Below are 16495 nucleotides of genomic sequence, written 5' to 3'. Positions count from 1 at the left end.
ATTCACATGGAGCCCTCTCAGGGACTGGCATGCATTTTTACAGGGAACCATAGTGGCACCAGTCACTGGAAAAACATTTGGGTTCCAGTAATTCAATGGAAAATGCATTCTGCTTCAGCACATAAACACCCTGAAACCATAACAGTGTTTCCTGCATATTATGGACACGCACACACACCTCTGTACTCTGCTTATCCTTTTCCCTTCCAATCGTCTCCCCGTCTCCTCTTTCTATTCATCTATCAGCGCTTGGCTCTGGTCACTGCATATCAGGTCTGGGCACAGGCTAATCGTGCGTCCCACAGGCTCAGTAGGACTCCGGCAATCTGAGGGCAGCACATTACCCCAGACATACTTTAATGTGGCACAGCAGCCTGAATGTCATGTCCGCAGAGAGAGAGAGAGAGAGAGAGAGAGAAACCACTGGCGTTTGGCCCATCGTCTGCTTTCAGCAGGTTTTTGGCTCTGTGAAATCATTTTGCACCACTAATGATGTCCTTTCGCGAGCCACAATCCATCCAAGATCTTTTGGATAGCCAGGGAGCGTGTATGCGTGAGAGGTCATGAATAACCTGGTCACTGAAGAATAAATCTAGAATTTCCATTTGGAGCTGTGGTAAAGATTCCAGCAAGAGTCTTCTAGGTAAAGCTTTCAATTCAGACATGACTTTGCACTAAAAACACAAATGTGCAGAAGCAGGACTGCATTAAAGTTTGATGAACTAGGTCATGAAATATGAAAGCCCTGATAAAGTGGATGTTAATAGGTTGCCTATGGCTGGACCGAGCCTGTAAGTGAGGTGAACATCCTTCATGCAGATACAACTTACTGAAATACAACTCTGTGTGTGTGTGTGTGTGTGTGTGTGTGTGTGTGTAAAACGCTGAAGCTGCTCATGATGAAACAAAACTGGATTTTCACAGCTTGCACAGAATGCAACAGATGTGAGTAAAAGTGGATAGTCATTATCCACTTACCTATTAAAGTGCTTTTCTTTTTAATTGAAAACTTTTACATATCCAGTGAAGTGCTCCAAACTCACATTACAGAGCTTAACAAGGATGCCAAAGTCACGGATACAAAAACACACACAACTCAAACTGTTTTTTCACCACTAACATTTCATCAATACGTTTATTTAAGACTTCAATTTTCTCCAGGAGCTCCTTCTGTGCAGCTTCACTCAGACAGACTCGGGTCACATTCGGTCGGGACTGTCCATGGTGCTTAAGCTGAACCCTCAGAGCTGCTTTTCACTCTTCTATTTATGTCGGGGACAGAAGGGACAAACATCTTTTTAATCTAAACTGGACTAAAAAGGATGCTGGGACATCTGGGTGAGGCTGAGTCTGAGCTGATATCTGAGACAACTTTGTCTCCATAGTGTTGTTGTTGATTGACAGACAATCAATAAGAAATCCAATCGTCTACGCTCACTGGTTTACTGGTTCCAGTGTGCTTGCCTGTCTCACATCATTGTCAATGGAATAATCTTTGGATTCTGGACTGCGCAAAAACAAGCAATGTGGAGATGTCATGTTCGGATCTGGGAACATTTGCTTGGCATTGCTCACTTATGCTGACGATCACTGAATCAATAATAAAAATAATTGTTAACTGAAGTTCCTGCCATCCCTCTGGCTGCATATCCCAAATCTGTTGTCCCGTCCAGATACGCCAGCTTGAAGAGAACTTGGTGAGCACACTACCCTGAATGCCAATTAACTGTCATGAAACAAAACCCATCCATCCATCCACCCGTCCATCCATCAATATTTCAATCCATTTTCTATGCCTCTTATCTCGTGCAGAGACTGTAGCCTAACCCAGCATGCACTGCAGCAGGTCACACCCATTGGCAGCTGATCACACAACTAACACAGACAGACAGACAGACAGACAGACAGACAGCACATTTGTACCAATTTACTGTGTCCAGTTCTGGGGAATCAGGGGAAGCCCATGTGGAAAAAGGGAGATCATGCAACAGAAGAATGAAGCCGACCAGCCGGTTTGAAACAAGGAGGACGACGTCATTAAAGACTAACGGTGAATGTATCACGCACCTAAAACCCTGACCGAGCAGCTGACTGACTAACTGATGTGCTTGGTGCGTTTATTTGTCCTTCACATCACCGTCATAAATGGATTTGATTTGATTTGGCATCAAAATGAATCTGGATGTTTTCCTTCAACTGATACCATCAGACCACTGGACCAGACACTTTCTGCAAAGCTGCGTTCTTTCAATTCAATCTGTGTTTTTCATCAGATAAAATATTTGGTGAAATAATTTTGACTAAAATGAGAAAAAATTTAATATTTTGGCTCGACATGCATGACTGAAATGCTCAATGTCATCCGATGATGAAAAAGAGACTTTATGCTAAAAACAAGCAAGGTTACAAAAATATAGCGGACCCATATTTGTTTCGTGTTTTTTTTTTTTTTTTTGGGGGGGGGGCAGAATATTTGTAATCCTGTTAGAAGCATATGTTCCCATTATTTTAAGAAATCAATTCTGTTATTACAGCAGCAACATTTTTCTTTACAGCTCCTGCACTGATTCAATCAATACTCGTCCTGGGTGCTTGAACAGGAATTAAAATCTAATAGCATTAGTGTCGGTCTCACTTCAAAATAAAGGTATTGTTGGGCGTAATATTCGAGCTCACTTTGAGCGCAGAGGATGCGAGAGATGAATAACATGTTTCTGTTGCTCTTTTGAGAGTGACAAGAGAAAGGCGGAACTTGAAAAGAGGCTGGGAGCGCTAATGAGCCTTATTTTAAGAACACAACACAGCCATGAATATTTAACAGCTTGTCTCCTTGATGAAGCACCAAAATAAAAAGTCTGATGAATTCACATCCTCAGTGAAAAATGGTCCGTGTAAAGCTGCTGCTGCCAAGATGCTTCCGTACGCTGTGATTCTGGTACAGTTATGCTCGCTATAAAACAAAACCTCTACATTTTTTTAATATTGCAAGAGGTGATTCTGAAACGCTTACTGCCACCCTGATTGCCCTGCTCACTCATACACTGGTAAAGCAGTTTTCACGGTGACACAAAGCCAATAAAGATCCAAACCTTTAAACCTGTTATGAGCTTTAAATAAGTCCACCATCGACTCGTTCGCCATCTTCGTTTCTCCATCACTGCAAGTGGCACTTTATTATTTATGAGCGACGACGGATACGCAGATAAACTTTCTCCACACGTCTAAAGAGGACAAGTTTCAAGGTAGACATCGTGCGAGGCGCCAAGTCCCGTGGACTCACTTTGTTGCCAGGCAACAGCAAGGGCACTGGTCCGTTTTCAGGAAAACAACTTGGCCGTCCAAAATAAATAAAGATAGAAGGAACACACCATGAACCTCTTGAGCGGGGTTAAGTCGCTGGGAATAACACTCAGCAAACATCAAGTAGTGCCGCTGCAAAGGCCAAAGAGTTGTTTATGTTCGGTAATTAGATTCTTTACTCTCAGGACGCAAAGAAACTTAGAGCAAAGTTACCGTTTTCAAAAGGTTTAAAGAGGGACAAAAGGCTAATCGGACTCTCAACAACACCTGATGAAGATAAAATTCTGAATTGGCTAATGAAGCCATGTTTTGTTTTGAGAAAAATGAGCGTTTCTGTTTTTCTAGAATAATTAGAGGTCGTCGTTTCGGGCTCTGCGAACACTCAAAAGATGCAAAATGTATGTAAATGCTGCATGCAGCTTTGTCCTTCACTTTCCTAAAGAAAATGTGAGCAAACACCCGCAGAACAGATCAAAAGGCTACTAGGCTACTAACAACAGTAACTAGGACTCCTTATCAAAGAAGGCTGGCTTTATCTCATTAAAGCAGGCGAGAAAGGGGGAAAAAGCTCCAGCTCCAAAGGGAAATGAAACAGTTTTGCCCGTATTTGCTTTGTTATTTAGCTAGAACAGCTCAAATTAATTACTCTCATCTTCCTCACTCTATTCATTATTCTAGCTGTAAACACATTAGTCAAATGAAATGTCTGTGAGCACACCTGGCTTTCTTATCTTCCTCACTGTAGACGACAGGGTGGTTCAGCTTTCCAACGCGCTGCAAGCAGAGTATTAAAGAAACCCAGTGCCATTTATGGGATATGGTACCTGCCGCCTCTTCTACCGATAGCTGCCTCCCAGGAAGCCTTAATGTATGAGATTTGTCAGTGTCAATTTCCCAGCTAATCTCTCTGGTCCACCTCGCCGCTGCCTCTGCCGCCCATTCATTCTGCAGCTCTGTCTCTACCTGCTCGCGCTATCCCGCGTAGGATACAAAGGCGACGGGGAGCCGAGGGAGAGGAAATACATCTGCGGTATCCGATGCTGCGGTGTGACCCCGCATGAACAACCGGCAGAGTTGATACACATCCAAGGAAACTGTGCCGGCTCTGTCCAAACTTATTTATGCCTCCGGTCAACAGCGGCACAGTTTTTGCTCAAGACACACACTGAAATGAAACAGCTTTGGAAGCCATAATGATGGAATTCAGAACTGATTCCCATTCACTCACCAAAACACTATGACTGAATATTTAATATTCAACAGCGTACATTCAGGCTGCCACTGCTGGAGCTCGTGCCTGTGAAGCCTGCACCGTGATCACACCTGAAATGCACTAAATCTCTAACTGAAGAACATCCAGACTAACCGGCAGCAGAGGAGGTTTTTACAGATTTTCACATTCATTTTATGTCTCCAGAAATCCAAAAAGTTGTTTCATGCTGAAGACACTTCCTGCTCGCTTCTGAGTGCAGCTCAAGGAGGCCTCCTGCTATTCGAAGGTAAAAGGAGAAATGCGGCGGAAATACAAATGAGCTGAAGCTGATTATGCATTTCCTCTCGTGTACGTTGGGGTTTGCATAGTGAAGCTTTTAAAAAACTGATCGTCACCTGGATTTTTGTTCAGTCTCGTGTTCATTGATGGGAAGCTGGTGAGGGATCAGGCTCTTTATGTGACAAAGCTCAAGTGTTTTCATTAATGTCTCAATAACTTTTAATATTTCTCAATAAAACCTTTACAACAGAACATCACTGCTGGCAAAGGCAGAAGATGATTATCGACAGAGCTGCATGCCGCAGATGTTCAGTGTTTGGATGCATCCTTCTTTGATACTGTAAATTTGCATTGTGGCAATGGGCGAGTCGAGTTGACAGAACACAGAAGTGGCATTTTTGACTAAAAATCTGTTTTTAAAACGAAACGTTGGAATATTTTCACGTTATTTCAAAAAAACACTGCACAGCACAACATTCACACCTGTGATAACAATGTGACATATGATGCTGTGACGCATAATAAATGTATAAATAGAAAGCAAACACGGGTGACAGTGAAACAAGGGAACACAGAGTGCTTTTTCTGAACTGCTCTCAGAGTGCAGTTAACCAGGTTCAGTGACATTCAACACACGGAGGATCCAACACAAAGGAAGGACGAACTGCCGATCAACACAGAGCGAAAAGCTTTCTGTTACAAGCGTTTTACTCCGGCCTGTGACGAGCTAACGTGCTACTTCAACACCGTCAAAACGCAGCATTACTCAAGGAAAGAGGAAGTCTGTGTCTCAGCGCCACATTAGAACTTGGCATGCAGCGAGGTGTAATTTGCCTTAAGTTCTGCAGCGGGCAAAATGCAAATTTAGGCTACATTAAGAAAGCCCATGTTCTCTGCTCATTACTGTTGGACGCTGGCAAACTGCAAAGCCTCCTGGCCAATAACATTATAATATCACTTAATTAAAATAATTCTCCAAAGGACTAAATGAAGACCTTGACTTACATTAGCTTTAGACTGAGACGAAAAGTTGGAACATCCTCAAACCTGCAGGTGTATGAACGCAGTTATTTTCAGACTGGAACTTTTTTTCCAGGTTTTTTTTTTTTTTTTTTTTTTTTCAGGGTTGATCACACCCCGTCTTGTTTGGTTTATTTCCTGCTGTATTTTGTTCAATCACAGAGGGCCATAAACTCGCTTTTGCAGCTTCCGCTTCCTGGAAAGTACGTGTTCATGTTTGGGAAATTCTTCGGTGGATTTCAACATTTTTCTCCCGCCGATACTTTAATGGCATGTTTACTTATTTATTTTTTTCTGTAAATATACAGTTTAATGGCTTGTTTTGCAGAAGCAGTAATGCTAGATGTAATGATACGTCTCATCCTGTAGCATATGCAGTTTTCAGTCTCAGGACATGGCCGCGTCAGACTTGTGTGTTGGTATTACTGTGTTGGAAAAACACTGAATCTCTTTTAGCTTTGACGCCTGCAGTTTTCTTTGTTCTGCAGGTAATCTGAAAACAAGCAGAATTGTGCTTTAAGTGTACAAAATTGTACAGTAATTGTATTTTTTTAGGTCAGGGGATCTTCAGTACCAATCACTGCTGCTGAATACGTCATTATGATTTCAGTGTTTCTTGAATCAGGAGCATCTCTGGAATCGCTGGACTTAATTCTTATGTAACCCTGATGTATGTGTGTGTGTGTGTGTGTGTGGGGGGGGGGGGGGGGGGGGGGACTGTGTCAGGTGGACTGTGATAACTTCAGATGTAGCCAAGCTAGCTGTTACCTCCTGTTACCATCTTTATGCTAAGCTAAAGTAACATTCAGGGTGCAGACATGAGAGTGCTATCTGTTATGATTGTGTGTCTCTGACCTGCTGCGACTCTCCGTATGGCTCTCCCCGTGTGTGTGTGTGTGTGTGTGTGTGTGTGTGTGTGTGAGTGGAGACAGGTGTGCTGGAGTCCGAGCAGAGCCACACCAGCTGCACCTCATCACCGTTATCAAGCCTCTACAAACACCCAGCTCTGCCACTGCCACCCTGCCAGATCGCAGCCTCTGCACCAGTCAGTCCACACGGCGAGCCAGTTTTCATGCATTACTAGTTTTCTTGTTGTTGTCTGTTTTTCCCCGTCCAACCCTGTCTTCCTTTTTTCCCCCGCAGTCCCATCTGTTCTGGCTCCGGTCCCTGTCCCCAGCCCCTTGTCTTGTCCACATATCTCTTGTCTGCTCCTCCAGTCCCTGCCCCCAGCAGCTCATCTCATCAGCCCTGCTTCCCTGCTCTGGACTCCTGCTCTCCCAGTTTCCAGCCCAGTCCTCAGCCCCAGGTTCCATCCCAAGCATCCCCAGGCCTGCACTGCCTTTCCCCAACCTTTACAGTGAACACCTCTCTCTATCATGTCCCCGTCTCCTTGCTGCTGAGTGTCACTTGGGATCACCTGCTCTGTCCCACTTAACAAGTGTTTTCCCCCTGAAATGTTGAACCAGTCATTCTAACATTAAGGTTTGTGGTGCCATTAAACAAAGCAGCTCCAGTCCCACTGCCAACAGCAAAAAGCTGCATTTGTACTGGACCAGTGACAAGAGAGTATGTGTGTGTGTGTGTGTGTGTGTGTGTGTGTGTGTGTGTGTGTGTGTGTGTTGCATTCTTTCATTCTCACCTTGACATGAATAATTTATCTGGCTGCATCGCATTAAGATCTGTAGGAACTTGGTTCATATGTCCAGGCTCACTGCAGTGTCACGGCTAGAAAAAACAGAGGACACGAGTCAAACAACGAAACAGGCGCTGAAATCTGAAAAATGCTGAATATTAGGAATTATTAAAATGTCTTCATGTGTTTTAATTGATCAGTAAGCTGAGTAACATGGAAAACTACTGTGTGGCTTCAGACTTTACAGCCACATTTGTTGCTTTAGCGTGATCAAATCCAAACGACGTGTGCAGGGATGGAACTGTCATACTGTGTTATTAATTAAATTCAGCTGCACTGAACATTTGTTAGATTATTTTATACACGATTTTCCAACCATTTGTCATATTTTGGTGAAAACCGATGCTGGAAAAAGAACCTTGTGAGTATCGGTATAGAACTGAAATGTATATTACTTTGCATTTAAATGTTAAATGATGGAAATTCATTAGCCACCAAGCAGGTTAACAAATGCAGGCCTTTAAAGGTTAAAGACTGTGGAGTGAATTCATATTCCTCTCTGTTCTCTGGTTCAGTCGTTTTCGCTTCATCTTTGAATGTCAAAATTCATGCTTTACAGTAAAATCTGACACCATGTCTGAGCTTCATCGTTGGAGGTTGCACTGAAATGACACTTGATGGCCACTTTTCTTATATTTATAATCCTATATGGGTTATTAAAGCGCAGCACTGTGCATAATATCTGACCAGTCATCCTGATTCCTTCCGCCGAGGACAAATTGTGATTAAAGTAACTTAAATTCATTGAGAATGTACAGTACAGCAGTGTCCCTTTAGACATGCAATGTGTCCAAAATACCTAAAATCCAGTAAGAGCAGTTGCTTCCTGCAGCCATGTTTTATGCCATAATTTGGAAATCTTACTCTGCATGGCACATTGATTTATTTCCCACTAAGCATAAGGCCATCAATTTGCTGCATATGACATTACGGCTCGTTCAAGGCTGTCTGGGGAGAAATTATCATGCGCGATGATGTCGATGAGTTAAACCCATGGAACAGATGCACGCCTGATGTTGAATTCAAAGCACAATGAAACATTTCACTTCAAAGCACAGCAGACTCTCCGGAGACAAACTGCTAACGGTACAGAGCAGCGTTCTGCTGAAATCTGGAAATCCTCCATAATTCAGGGGAATCAAGTAAACAGGGATTTTAATTACATATTGTCCAGGCTGTGCTGATGAACATAACGTGTGACTCAAAAAAATCCCCCACATTAGTGAAATATAAAGTTATGTATCGGTCGAGCGCAACTCCTTTGACATCTTTGACAATTTCATTTTAGTTGAAGGATTAACTTTAAATCTCTCGTTTCAGAAAAAAATCCACCCATAATCTCACAAAGGTATCAAACTGCACTGAATAAGCTCAACATGGAAATGTGACGTTTTCGCCCAACAACCATATGTAAAATAGCTCAGCAGGTCCATTTCTCTGCCTTCTGAAGCCCGACAGTGTTGAGCTGCGACAAGCCAAATGTGCTGTTGAGTGTATATTACAAATAATAAATATCCAAGTGCATATGTTACAGCGTTGTTTTTCCTCGGCTACTTGTCGCTGTTGAGACGGTCATAAAAACACGGCAGCTTTGTGCTGTACATTAACATACAATAATGCCACTAAACTGCTGTGGGAATCATTTTAATGGGCAGAACAGCAGTTTTCCAGTAAAGTCCTGAGCCACATCCAAACTAATGCAACAATAAGACTGGACTGCAGTAATAAACCATCGCAGGCCTAATAGCTGACCCTGGAGACTGGATTATGCCATTTGTGTAACCCATTATAACAACGCTGGCAGTAAAAGCCATCATCGCAACAAAACTTCAGCATAATGACTGTGAACAACATGTAAAGTGAATGTGTGAAAAGCCACAGACAGTAAACACAACACAGTGGAATCATCTGAGCCGCCGTCCAAGCCTTTTTCACACAGTGTATAAATGAACATTTAGCTCAGAAAAGGTCACTTTTGTCTTCTCAAGCTATACCGTTTTTCACTTAAAGGTGTTAACGAAACGTTTGATTCAGACTCGTCTGTTTGTCTTCACAGTCCCCACGCGCGCCTATGACAATTCCATACATAGCTAGCATCCTGTAAACCTGCCAGGTATTAGCATAATAAACGGAGAAACATTAACGCAGCATGCTTCACACTCACGCTTAATTCCTGCTCACCCGAAAACGGGGAGAAATATTATCAGTGTTGTCGTAAACACAAGTACAAATCCCTGCTGTTATGGCAGTCGTACTGAGAGACTTCTGATGTTTCACAGTCATTTCCATTCCACTGCCAGCATTTGCATTTGTTTGATTTCCAGCAGCAGTATGCAATGTGTCTTTGTGCAACAATACAGACACAAATAAATTAAGATCCGTCCTTTCTAGCAGAGATTATTTATCTCCCTACTCAAGCCGTCTGAACTTGGAAAACACAGCTTCAAGTTATTCATTGCTATTCCCATACCCCTCGCCCACTGCTTTGACAGTGAGGAGTACAGTCTGCTGCACGCCTGTGCGAGTTTCTGTAAAATATCAGTCTAATACAACGGCTAATAAAGAACTTGCTTAGCCTACTTTGGTGTGCATGTGCAGAATGAATCATTGTAATGCAATGCATGCCTATAGCTATAACGCCGCTGCTAATCCTCCCGCAGAAAATCAATTTTTCACATTGGCTCCGGCTGCCCGTAGGAAGACAAATCACAAAACTAGTCAAACCAGCGATCAGAATCAAACAGACTGAAATCAGCCGGAGCAGGGCGTAATGCCTCGTGTACAATCAGTAACAAGCCGCTGCCAGAGTGAGAACATGCCTTTTCATTCTCATCAGCATCTTAAAAAGACAAACATGATATAATTAGGATGATTAACATGAGCAGAGACTAAAGGCCAACAGTGTTAACATAGCTGAAGATAATAAAAGGATTAGGGCTGATTCACTCACTGAAGGTAATGACATTTTAAAATAGAAAACAGGAATTCATTAGCACGTGTGATTGACAGGCAAATCTCAGCACAGAAAATAAACCAGTGATGGATGAATTCGCCCAACAACAGGGCTGCTTGTCCTGGAGGACAGACCGGAAAAGTCACTTAAAGTGTCACACAGGTGAAAAAAAGCAGCACCTTTAGGAAAAGAGGAGGCAGATCTGCAGTGAGCAGATGAGCACTGACCCAATCTGACCCACTTCTCCCTGATTTATGGTTTATGGTCTCTCCGCAGACACAGCTTTGTTCTGGGGGGTCATAAATCTCCCGCACCTCAGAGCCGATCAGCTGACCCTCCAATCCTGGCAGCCGCCCCCTTCGCACAGTCCCGTCCGCCGGCTGCAGCCGAGCTCTCAGCACAAAGCAGAAATCACCCGAGCCGGAGCGCAGGCAGTTAATCACCGAGAGCAGACAATAGTATGAAACAGAGCCAAGCTGGCCGAGCAGGCGATTCATCGCGATCGTCGAGACGCTCAAACGGGACAGCCGAGGTTTACCTGTTTGGTAACCTCTGCTCTGCGCGTGGCTTGCTAAGAAGTGAAATGAAGTTCTCACTGTTTGAAACAAACCGGCAGGAGTGCGAGTCACGGCTGAGAGTGAGGAAACATGACAAAGCGACAGTTTAGCTTTTACGCCTGCAGCCACGATGAAAAGGCGGAATGACGGACTAACTGAGAGGCACGTTAACCGGTGTGAGGAGCAGAAAGCAGAGCGGAAAGAAGTTGGATCATCAAACAGGCAAACGCTGCACACTGCAGCCCGGCTCGGCAGGCGAACCTCTGCATCATGGAGAGCGCTGCGCGTCTGAAATGAGTTATTCTGTCTGCATCAGACATGCTGACATGTGTCCCTGTCAGAGGCAAGGGAGCACAAGAAGGACAGCAGAGAGCGGAGGAAAAGACAGGGGGGGTTTTAATTTGAAAGGGAGGAGAGGAGCAGCGTGAGAGGGAGACGCAGCCGGAGAGGAGTCAGATATTCCTCCGCGAAGCCTGGAAATGAAGGCGTACGGAGCGGCATGCGGGGGGCACGGACGCACCGCTTACAAGTGGAGGAGGAAAGCGTCGCCTCACGAGAACAAGCGGCACACTCACCTGCCTAAAGCACGTGAACGCATCTCAGCGCCTTCAACGCGTGGATGTCGGGAGGGAGCTGTGCTGAAGCTCTGCGCGCGCCACCGGTCTAAATGATGTCCATGAGTCATGCGGGAGCTGGTAATTGGCTCTCTGAAAAGTGGGATAAACAGTCATTGTGAAGGCAGTGAGTAGCCTGGCGATGAGGGGTTTTTTCTGTTTGTTTTCCCTCTCCCGCGCATGGGTGTTCTTTCACTCAGTCTCCCCCCTCCCTCCGTCGCCGACCCGTTCTCAAGAGTCCCCCCCCCCCCCCCAATCCCACTACACCTCCCTCCTCATCCCCCAAAGCACAACTCTCCTCGCCAAGGTGCCACTAACGGTTCCGGCAAGCCCGCTCTCTCATTGGTCCTCTCCTCCACTTTCCAGTCTTCCTGTCTTAAAGGAACAATGTGTCCCCCCCCCCCCCCAGCTCACAAAGTGTATCATGATGAGAAGTGTTGGGCAAAACTAATTACAGTTTAGGGTTGGAGCAGCAGGACGGACTTCAATAATTCATGAGCTCAGTTTAAGGGGCGATGGCAGACGCGTACCCGAAGAAACGAAGCGGCGGAATCAGATTTTCCTGGAGGCAACCTGCTGACGTCGTGTATGTGTGCGTGTCTGGGGATAGAGGTGGGCAGAATAACAGGATGTTAGGTGTTCTCTGACTCTTATCGATCTCTCCCAGCGGCCGAGGACATGCGGCGACACCGACAGGTCTCTGGTGCAGCTCGAGCTACGTGGCCTCTCGCTGGCTGTGGTGTCAAGGCGACGTCTCACCATGAAAACACTTTAATAACGGTAACGCTTGTCTTTTGAGTTCTGAAAAGCTTCAAATTTCTGGCTCATTGGATCTTTAGAACAATCCAACCAGCGTGTGCATGTGTGCTGCAGACGGTAAAAATCCTATCAGCAGTTCTGACATTTTTCAGAAGATCTCTCCTCTGCTGCCGTTAACTCGGGTTTGGTGTTTTGAATCTGTGAGAATTTTACATTCAAACTTTCTTTGTCATCTCACCGAGGAGCGCCGCAGCGAGCTGACTCACTTCTGCAGACGGTAGCTGGTGGAACTCCCGGCATATGGCGCCAACGCTGGAGTCATTCTCTGCACATCAAACACGCCGTTGGCGCCTCAGCGCTTTGCGTGAGCCTCCCCGTGGGCACGCAGCAATATTTATAATAAATGAGACAAAGCAAAAGTGATATAACAAATTCAAACTGCTGCAAGGGTGAAGGGTTCAAATTTAACGTCCTCTCAGAGAGAAAGACGCTTGATGAGTTTGTGCGACATATGTAGGGTTAAATATTGCTGTTAAACCAGAACAACGTTGTGCTGCAACATTTACCTGAAATACATTCAACTGGCTTTGATTTCTAATGTTTAAAAATGACAAGCATACGAATCAGTAAACTTTTAAGTGAGCTTAAGTAACCAAGTGCGGAGAAATAGGGCATCCTACATGAAACTTTGAATTTAAAAGCACTAAGTTAAAACCGATCTTTTTTTTATTAATTTATCAAAAATGAACATGAAATCATCACTACGTCCAAAGATTCTACATATTTTCACTTTTCTCTCTATTGCTGTGGATAATTGTGACGTTTAATAGCAATACTTGCTATTTAAATGTCCTCTGCTTATTTAAGTTATGATCAAATTATCATAAATGTCAGCAAACGTCTGAAAATAGCTCCAAACTTGAACTATTTCCAGACGTTTTCTGTGACATCCAGTGAATCTGCCCTGCAGCACTAACCTGCAGACTGTATGTACTGTCTGAGCACCTGTGCTGCCTGAAATGCGAGTGATAAATTAGTGACGACAATGAGCAGCTTCAGTCACAGGTGCATCAACTGTGCTATTTGAGTTTCCTTCCCAAGGCGCCTTGTACAAATGCTGACTTTTGGAGTTTGCACTTTTGTCAATCTGAGTTTTCGGCGGGCAGAACTTAACGGCTCACCGGGAGCTGCGGAGGAGTAAATATCAGCACAGACAGCCTCATATTCAGCCCTTTATTGGTAATCCCGGTGACTGCATCAGGGGGAACAATTGGAAGCAATTATTCATGAAGGTTTCATTGTTTAGTGGAGTCTGTTAGAGTTTGATGTACTGCGTTGTACGGCGCTCTGCTGCTCTACATTTCCCACCTGCACATGATGGTGAGGTTTGTGCACAAATCACCTGATCAGATGGTTTAAAGAGCGGGCCAGCCCCAGATAATGGGCTGCAATCAAGACCATGATATAACTTTAACAGCATGGCTTTTATTTTCCTAACAGAAGCTTTGGAGAAAAAAAAAAAACCTCCTTGATGAAAATAAATAAATGAATCAAGCAGGCAGGCAGCCTGAGTCGCCTTCAGGTCCACATCTGTAACGTCAACCTTAGCAGACCTCCTCTGGCTGATCAAAGCTTCTTCACGCCTACATCAACAGCTGGTGTGAATCTTCAAAAAAAAAAAAAAAAAAAGGGGGAGTGGCAATATGACATGGTTACGCAACCTATTTCAACCAGCCCTCCACCCCGCTCTCCAAACAAACACGGCTTGCCTTTGGTCTGTATTTCACTGTCATTGATGCATATTTCATGAGGGAATTCACTGTCTTCCTTTGATTCTTTGGCACTTTGGTGCTGCTGTCTAGCAATCCATTAACTCCCATTATCATCTCTACATCCCTAATTACAGACAGCAAGAAGACTCGTGCGACTCTAATGCACTGGATGCAATGGCTCAGACCTCCTCAGATATGGAATTTTAACAGGTATGATAGAAAGCGCACTTGTGACTAATCTTTGAGTAAGCAAACCATTTATCGTTTAGTCCATAAAATGTCAGGAAATAATGAAAAATGGCTGTCAGAATTCCTCCGAGCCGAACGTATTGACTTCAGATCGATTGTTTTATCTGATCTAAAGTCCAAAATCCAGTCCTCTGAAGCTGAAACCAGCACGTTCAGCGTTTTAGCTCGATAACTGACATAAATGTTTAATTTCTTAGTGAACTGCCATTGACTGATTAGGTCATTGACTGATCGTGTGATCAATACAAATATGTGGCAGATATAGGTTCAGTCGTATGGAGTAGGCGACCATTTTAAAGGATCGTGTGCAGGGACAACTAATTTTCCTTTTGAAAGTCATGCTCAGTGTCAGCAAAAAATGGAAAAATTGTGCATTTTGTGCATGTATGAGAATCTGAAAGATTATATTTCGTGACTATTTCACAACCTACTGTGATCCCGGGTTGGTTAGACAGCATTTAAATTTGGGGGAAACAGGTTTTGGATCAGGAAATCCTGTCCTGATGTGGGATATCAGCATCAATATCAGGACAAAGACACCTCCAACCTCTCAATAAAAAGGTGCAAATGGATTTCGTTTTATCTGCCAAGATCTCGCGGCGTTCTCCCCTGAAAACTACAGAGGGGATGAAAAGACTTTCGTTTGTGCTCCTCAAAGCGATGAAAAATAGCATTTTAAAAGCTCATTGTCAAGCGCTTTCAGAGGGACGATCTCTGCCGTAGAAAGTGTTTGGAATGAAAACTGACGCTGTCGTCTCCTTTGTGTTGCAAAGATCTCAGAGGCGGGTACAGAAAACCCAAACTGTCGACATGGTAGACACCACTTTGACTTGTAGAAAAACATGTTGTTTTTTTTTTCTGTTGCTGGTCTTTGGGGAAAAACTGACCCTCTGGCAGTGATGGAGCTATGCTTCACCCACAGACACTGCACAGAGAAAAGCACCAATTTATTGATTAATGAATGCATCCACACAAAACATAAAAAGCTATAATTTGGAAGATTTCATTTAAAGTCTCTTAAGTCAGTTTATTGCCAAGTGAGGTAACACAGATGGTGACTGAGCCGATGACCCACTTCATTCCCGCAAAGACGTTTGCTCCTGCTAATGCAAACTGAACATTTCCTGCTGCTGCAGCTTCACATTAAAAGCATATAAGTGATGAAACACAAACAGATTTTTAGTATGAAACAGTCCCAGCGAGCTTTGCATTGATGGAGTCACAGAATTTGATAAGAAAAACAGAATCAACTGTAAAATTGCCAAAATGTGGATGCAATCGATAAATATCAGGGCTTTTCCTCCTAGAATGTGCTTCAATGGTAAAACACCCAATTCAAGAAAAAATGTAAAATTAAAATGGCTTTCATAGGACCCTACTCTTTGACAGCAGTTCAGTTTGAAATATTGCAGAGCGTAATGGAAGAAGAGGGAGCAGCCACGGAGAGCTGTTAGACGAAGAGCTGCAGGCGACAGGCTGCAAACCTCCAACTTCTCAGAGAGGTAACCGACATCTTTCACTTCCACCGCGTCCTGCTGTCTGCTGACTCACGCCGTGTGCAGCATAAAATCACATCACGCTTGCTCACAGAATGGAAAAAGGCCAATTACCGACTGACTTCTTGGTTAATAAGACAATAATTTGTTCTGCTGCCCTCAGAATTATGTGACCTGTAGCATTAAACTGTGTTTGCTGTGAGCACCAGTAAGTATAGGTGTCACCAAATCATCCTGGACTGAAATCCTCCAGATTGCCACTTTAAGAACAGGAGTATGTCTCTGTGGGGTTGACCTCAGCTAAGGAAGTGTGTGAGTACAACCCTTCTTGGAAACTAATGTGCAGAAAGTCACATTATGCTAAATGAGCAGCAGAGGGAGAGGCGCCGAGCAAAAATGGCCACAGAGATGGAAGAAGAAGCGGGCAAAGCGCACTTCAGTGATCATTCCACGTCACAACACAAGGAGACTTCATGCTGCTACATGGACAACTTTTACTGTGTTACTCCAGACAGCTGAGCGTTCTCACTTGAACCCTTTTACAGAGCTGTAACACTAACAAAGTCAGGTCCGTCAGGCCGCGGTGGTGT

General features: G+C 44.0%; 1 protein-coding gene across 3 annotated transcripts in view; it reads right to left on the bottom strand.

Moving 5' to 3' along the window:
- Positions 1-16495, bottom strand: part of mgat4c (mgat4 family member C) — a 99754-nt gene that overhangs the window by 75462 nt on the left and 7797 nt on the right. The window contains exons 1-2 of one of the 3 annotated variants that reach the window (XM_076733865.1): positions 11591-11731; positions 7452-7537 (exon numbers count right to left, since the gene is read on the bottom strand). The exons of 1 other annotated variant lie outside the window; for it this stretch is intronic. The gene's annotated coding sequence lies outside the window, so the exon portion shown is untranslated. Of the gene's footprint in view, positions 1-7451; positions 7538-11590; positions 11732-16495 lie in introns of those variants that run through there. One more of the 3 variants, XM_076733867.1, reaches the window with a different exon arrangement.

Source organism: Chaetodon auriga, chromosome 6 (assembly GCF_051107435.1).
Source record: "Chaetodon auriga isolate fChaAug3 chromosome 6, fChaAug3.hap1, whole genome shotgun sequence".
Lineage (NCBI taxonomy): Eukaryota > Metazoa > Chordata > Actinopteri > Chaetodontiformes > Chaetodontidae > Chaetodon > Chaetodon auriga.
This window is presented reverse-complemented; position numbering and strand designations above follow the sequence as displayed.